Source organism: Crassostrea angulata, chromosome 8 (assembly GCF_025612915.1).
Source record: "Crassostrea angulata isolate pt1a10 chromosome 8, ASM2561291v2, whole genome shotgun sequence".
NCBI classification, from domain to species: Eukaryota; Metazoa; Mollusca; class Bivalvia; order Ostreida; family Ostreidae; genus Magallana; species Magallana angulata.
In genome coordinates, this window is record NC_069118.1 from 38,094,175 (window position 1) to 38,101,943 (window position 7,769).

Genomic DNA, 7,769 nt, shown 5'->3' on the forward strand with positions numbered 1-7,769 from the left:
TGTGTGTTTAACACCATTGTATCTTACTGGTTAATATAAAGATAATTGTAGCTGTGACAAAAAGAAAACCATAAAAAAATAATAATAATAAAAGATAAATAAAGTATACTCACAAAATTATTGAAACTTGGATAAAACACACTGATAGTGTTGTTATTAGTGAACCCAAAATGGCTAAGATCTTGATGGTCGGTCGGTATTAAAGGCGAAAACGAGGCGTGCTGGAAGGTGTGGTTACCGTATCTTGAAAGAAGATTCAGGAATGTCTCAGAAATTATATAAAAAAAAGATACTTCAAAAGGTTAGCGCAGAAGTAAATATTCTTTTTTGTGATATATTTTTTACTTTTTTTTTAAATAAATAATTCATTTTCATTGTACATGTATATATTTCGTTTTGGTTTTATTTCTTTTGTTATCATGAAACAAGAGGCCTACATGGCCTGCTGGTCACAAGAGTACCATAGCCCTTAGATTCACCTGTCAAAGGGTCTCATTTTTGCATTTTTAAAAGCCTTTTATGGGAGTCCTAATCCTTGTCCAAAACTCCTCTGAATGACATTCCTATCTTTCATTATTTGGGGTTTGAAAAACAGTTATTCATATATAAGGGGGGGGGGGCAAAGTCGTAGAGATCTTGAATAATATGTACCCTAGCTTCAGGAGACAGGCGGTAATTTAATTGACCTTCCAATAAATACATATTCACAATACAGCCATATTGGTCACCCACTCCCCCCAGTAAGAAAACAGTCCACACCTGTCCCATGGATGACTTTAACAAGTTAAGAACAGGACATTATGTACACAATAACATTGCACAAAGACCGTGAAAGTACAAAAGAATATGTTATAAAATTCAATACATTTTCACTGTGTACTCTGTGGTCACAAATTTCAAAATTTAGACAGAAGGCTTCATTGATATCATAACCATGCATTCAGTTTATCTCCAAGATTTGACTCATTTTAACATTGTGGCCAAATTGGCCCTGCCCTAGGGTCCGACCCTGTGACACAGGATCCATTAATTTCAAAATTTTGGTAGAGGGTTTCATAAACAATAATTTATTCATTCAATATATTGCAAATAAATATGTGGATTGAGAAAAAAAACATTTTCATTATATGGCCATCTTCGCCTTACTCTTGGATCTTAACCCAGGAGTCTTAAATTTCACAATTTTGTTGGAGGGTTTCATGCATTCGGTTTATCTATAAACGTTGAGCAAATGGTTTTCTACGATTAATATGTTTTGCACAATATGGCCTGCCCTACAACTTGAAACCCTGACACATGAGCCTTGAAGTTCACAATTAAGGTAGAGGGCTTAATTAACACAAAATTTTATGCAACTGGTTTATCCCAAACATATGACTGAGTAGAGAAGGAGATTTTTTGAGAATACGTAAATTTGCACTATTGTCCCATGTTGACCTAACCCTAGGACCTAAATCCTTCAACCAGGGATCATGAATTTTTTTTATAAAGGGCAAAGACCGATGCAATACATGTAGGTCGCAGAAGTGACTCGAGTAACCTATAAGAAGATATATAAATGACAAACAATAAAAAAGTATATACGACTGTATTTTGCATTGAGGTCATCTACGACAAAAATCTCAAATAAACAATAGGTAATGCAAATGTAACTCATGTTAAATCTTATATACCAATAGAATGTGCAGTTATTTTTACTTTTTTATTTATCTTTTTTACAAATTGATATCCATGACTGTGAGCATGTTGTTTATGAAATATATAACCTGCTTCCTCTTGGTTAAAATGAATCTAAAATCAAGACCCAAATTATATCATACATGTACATGTAACATTCTAATTCGATTATCAACAAAGCACTAAAAAACTTACCTTTGTCGAAAGTTGAGAGCATAACTGACATTACGCATTCTTGGTGGAATATGAACGGATACCAATCGAACTTCAAAGAACGCACCAACGGGTTTTTCGTTGCATTGAAGTTCCCCAACAGTGGTACAATTGCAAGTTTCAAACATGGTAGCATTACAGTAACGCCGACATTCGTTACCATAGTAACCGGGCACGCACCTCACGTGGCCTCTTTCGTCACATATTTGGTTTTTATTGGCTACACAGTCAAAGAAGACGCGAATATCACTCAGTCTGAATAAGAAAAGGGACAAAAAGCAGTTCAATATTTCTGGGTTTTGTTTATAAATGATTTTTTTTTACTCAAACGTTTAATTTTACATACTGGACTTCAGGAACATACACTGTATTATTAGTTATCAGTAATTCTAAAATTCGTGATTACTTGATCAAAAACTTAAAATTTATGCATATTTTCATTATTTTGTGATGTGGTTTATACATACGCTATATATGTGTTTCCGAGTGAGACCGGTGGGTTGTTATCTCTTGGGGCTGTTTGTTCAGAGCTTGAGACGGTATTAAGTTTAAAAGCGATGTTGACATCATGACGACATGCACTAGTGGCTGTCACTTTTATTTCGGGAGTCAACTGTGTTATAACAATCAAAAAACACTAATAAATTATGACCAATGTTTTGTCAGATTAAAGTGGAAAACTTTAAATTGATGGATTGTTTAAAAAACTCCTATTGATTATGTTTTCTTTGTTGACGGAAATAAGCTTTCAAGAAATCTAATGGTCTCTCTCTCTCTCTCTCTCTCTCTCTCTCTCTCTCTCTCTCTCTCTCTCTCTGATTGGTGGGGTTGCGTTTGTATATTTTGTTCGCATTACACAAAAAATAGGACTTGGCTGATACACAAGGGCATCGTATCCGCTCTACACTCTATGACATATATCAGGCTTGGGGTAATGCTAAATGTAATGGTAATGCATTGCAATGCATTACATGTTTTCAAAGTAATGCTAGTAATGTGTAATGCCACAAAATTAGCATTACAAGTAATGGTAATGTAATTCATTACTTTCCAAAATCTAGTGTAATGCTGGCATTACATGGCATTACTTTGCATTACTATGCTTATTTATGCATGTTCACTTTAAAATATGTGATAAATAAATGATTAGCTGAAATTGTATTTGATTAAAATAATTTAAAAGAAGAAAAAAATAATTCTTGAGATAAAAATGTTTTAGTTGTATTATAAAAATGTTTTTTTAATAAAGTTCATTTTTAAATTCTTAATATTACTAGATATAACAACACAATTCCATTACATTTTTAATAGTGTTGTTATTAAGAGTTTAAAATCATTTAATTTACTCTAATTAGTTTTCACTTCATTAAAGAATGTGTCAACAACATACACTATGCCCCCAGGATACTCTAAGTATCAAAACAATGTATTGTTATAAGAAGCGCTACACCCCAATCCCCTTCCCTTGGCTATGTCCCAATAAAATAGAGGACAGACACGCACCTTTAATTTAAAAACAAAATGAATGCACTGTCCATCCATGATGAAAATCAAAATCACTTCCAAAATTATAATATATAAATTATTATTATAACCCATTTGAAAATAATCTCTCTCTCTCTCTCTCTCTCTCTCTCTCTCTCTCTCTCTCTCTGTTGTATATAAAGAACATTAGTTTGCACCGATAGAAAATACAAGATTCATGTAATTTTCTATTATTGCACTTAATATATATCCTAAGATAAAGATTGCCCAAAAAAATCTTTCAGTCCCAGCTTCCACTGCTCCTGTAGAACGTTTATTTAGTATAGCTGGGAAGATTTTCAAACCTAACAGGATGCAGCTAAAAGATGAACCCTTTGAAACTTTGATGATCATAGAGTGCAACAGCAATCTTTTGCCTTAAAGTGTCCTCAGTATAAAGAAATCTGATTAAAAAATATTATGAAATATTACTGGGAAAACCCTCTGTTTATAAATTAATACAATTAAGTGTCCAAAATTATAATTATTTGTGTAATCTGGGGAAATATCTCTGTTTAGCTTTAAATAACCGCAACGTTATTCCATAATTTGTTTTTGTTATGCATGTTCTTCTGTGTCTCTTTTTATATCTGACATTATACCATGTCAAATGTCTATAAATATCTATTTACTTTTGTAAGATGTTGTTCATAATGCCACAAGATGATTATATATTGAGCAAATGATGAATGAATCTTGTATAGTCATTGAATTTGAACCTGATACTGAACATGAACCTGTAAATATGTTAAAGAGTGTTTTATATATGAAACATTTACAAAAACTCTTATTTAGCTTAACTTTTTTAAAACAAAGTAATGGTAATGGTAATGCATTACTTTACCTAAGTAATGGTAATGTAATGCATTACTTCAATAAAAACAAGTAATGGTAATGGTAATTTAATGCCCAAATTCATGAAGTAATGGTAATGTAATGCATTACTTTACAATGTAATTCGCCCCAAGCCTGACATATATATAATAATACATCTGTGGTTCCATCGCGAGCAACAATGTTTTAATAAAAAATTTTGCTAAAAATAAATTTTATTTAAACAAATTTGTATATGTGATAACAAAAAATTAAAAACAAACTTATTAAATAAAAACTTTTGTAGAATACCTACATTCCAATCACTTTCCGGAAAATAAAGCTTTATTGGTGTTGATTTGAATGGACCTTGTGAAAGAGGCAATGCATCTAACTCCAGCTTTGCTTGACAAAACGGTTTGGAATCATACCTACATTTTTTTAAAGTAAATTCTTACAATATTTAAGATATTTTTTTCTATAGAAAATTAATTTATTTTTGTGAGGTTAAAAAGTAAAAAAAAAAACAACACGAAAATGTTTCAAAAATGTACAAACGACAGTGTTGAATACAGTGTAAATGTATGTGACTTTACTTACGATAACCTAAATGACAGCGCAGTTTTACAGCCACTGTTGGAACTTGTCTGTTTGATCGTCAGGGCCAAAACTATGCCGACCCCTGTTTTGTTGCACACTAGGATAGTGTTGTTTTTCCTGCAGTCACACTGGCGGAAAATGGAGGCATCGCAGTGCGACGCGCATCCACCGTAGTACATATCATCCTTCGCTGATACAATGGCGATGAGGAGTGTCTGTGATAAAAAGGGAGAGATTTCTAAGTATTTTTGGTACATAGATTAGTAATCCAGAAAAAAAAACTTTAAATGCGAAGTCTTTTCTTTTGATCCTGTATAAAACTAATATCGAAAGCTGTTATACATGTAAATATGTAAGATTGGAGCAGAAGCCTAGTATAGTTGCCTTCTGTAAACATAGCATCGTGAACTGCAAAAGCTCTGCTATTAATGAAAGTACACTATCATACCATAATAAAAAGTACACTAAACCAAAGTTCTAAGTGTTCAACAAATATAATACACTGGTTCTATGAAATAAACATTCGTTTGTCTTGTCGTTGGGGTGGCTGAATTCCATCCAACCCTCAGGGGGTTGAGAACGATAGAGTAATCTTGACCTTGGCCTTGAACACTTTTGATTTTGTTGAATTTCCCCCATAGCTGGTTGTCGATAGAATTAAGATACATTTACAGCACTGAACAATCATGTTAAAATAATTTTTATAATGATAACCAAATATTTAAAACAATATGCAGAACAAAATGTGATTTAAAGTGAGAACAATTCAGACACTAACATTTCAACGTTCCTGGGCTTTTTTTTCTCAATCGTCGTTCGAAAAATTAAAGCAAATTTTTATGTTGGACTAATACTTAAGACTAATTCATTTTTTTTTTCGGGTGAACACTTAGAAGTTTGATTAAATGTATAACATACAAATATCAATATCAGTACCTCTGTATTGGTCACCTTAAAACTTACCTTTGTTGAATGTTAAATGTTTAATTATTATTTTTTCTTCTTTTCGTTAAGTTTTGTTAAGTGTATTTATTTATAAGTGTATAATCAATGTTATTGTATGTTCGTATCAATTTCATTCAAAGAAGTCAAGTATGCTTCAAAGTTAAAGGAAGAAAATTGTTAATTTGAAGGCTAAGCTCAGTTAGTGTTCAGTATGTAATCAAAATTAATATTAATTTTCACAATCAATGTTATTAATTAGATACTCGTATATATTACTTATCTTTTTTAAAACCCTCAGTGCTTTAGCTTTTTCTGTTACAACTTTGCCGAATTTCGGAAAGTTTAATTTTATTTAGAGCAGTAAAATGGATTGGTTTGGAGTCCTTTTCTTCCATATCAATGCGTTAAAAAGGTCCATCTATTTAAATGATCATGGGGTAATGTTTTCAGCAAAACCAAAATCATGATTTACGAGTAATAATTAGGTATTGTTATAGCAATAAACCCCTTTGTTCCGATTTAATTTAATAAAGTAAATAACTTACCTTTGTGACAAGAAATATACGAAGAAACTTCAAATTAGTCATCTTTCGACGGTATAATTACACTTCATTTGTGATGAATATTGGTGTGCAACAGAGAGGGTAGATAAAGACTGTATTGTTTACACAGAAAATTTATCTATTGTGTGCCGAACAATAGCAAACTGACCTCCTGATCGTATTTATATATTATTGTATCTATTGTGCAACACCCTGAGACAATACAGATTGAAGAAACTAATCGCAGGGAAAGGTTAGGGTAAATAAATAATAACCTAAAATAAAACCATTGTTTCGACTTTGTTTACGTACATAAAGTACCAAATGATAACCTTTATTACAAGACTAGTAAAACATGCAGTTGTCAATTTAAGGACTTTTATTTTTATTTTTCATTGTAAAATAGTGAACTTATCTAATGAACTATACGAATATAATAAATTGATTGAAACATTTCGTTTTTCGAATTTGCATTATTGTGGTTTATGGGTTTAGACAAACAAGAAGAAGAGGCTAAGATCAATTCAATACCTTCCGTAAACAATGCAGTAGGACTATAGATTGTACTTGCACAATTTTCAATTTTTTAACCAATTAGTTTAAGAATAAGTAATTAAGGAAAATTCTTTTTTCATGTTTTTTGGCTTTTCATGGATGATGAATCTGAGAAATATTTCCATTGCGGCTCCACTCTGCCCCATTAACACATGGATTGAACAATCACTTCCTAGGGGTGCTTTCACACAATTTGCAATTTTTGGCCGAATGAAATTTTAGAATATGATTTTGAAATATTTCCCCGCACTCCTATTGAAATATTTCCCCACACTCCTATTGAATTATTTGATCCCCTGATATGGCTCCACCCTTCTCTAAGGGATTATAATTTTAAAAACAAACACTACCCATGGAACCTTCCATCCAAATTTCGACTCTTCAGACGAATTTTATATTGAAAAGATTTGTTAGGGTTTTCTCTATATTCCTATGTAAAAATTCAGCCCACTTGTAAACCCAATCTTCCACAGGTGCTTGAGGACAGGATCGACCCCCCCCCCCCCCAAAGATTATAGACCCCTGGGACTTTATTATCTTTTTTTATTAAATTATCCTTTTATGACATATTTCTAATCTAATTTATACATTCATTGCCCCAAATTACCTAAAACAAATATTTTTTAAAAAATCAGACCCTCTACACATATAATACAATAAGGTTGCTAACTTCGTCTGAGAGCCGAGAGGCACTGCCGATAAATATTTGTTGAAATGTACTATCAAACAACATCTACCAGTAAAAACGGTAACCTCAAGTCGTAGCCCGATAATTCCCTTCACTGAATATCTGCATGCCATGTCCGTGTAAATGCATTTATTAGGTAAATAGGACAATTTTCACCGACAAGTTGCAAGTTTTGAACCGATCCATCTTGAACCAACGGAAGTGAGGTTTTA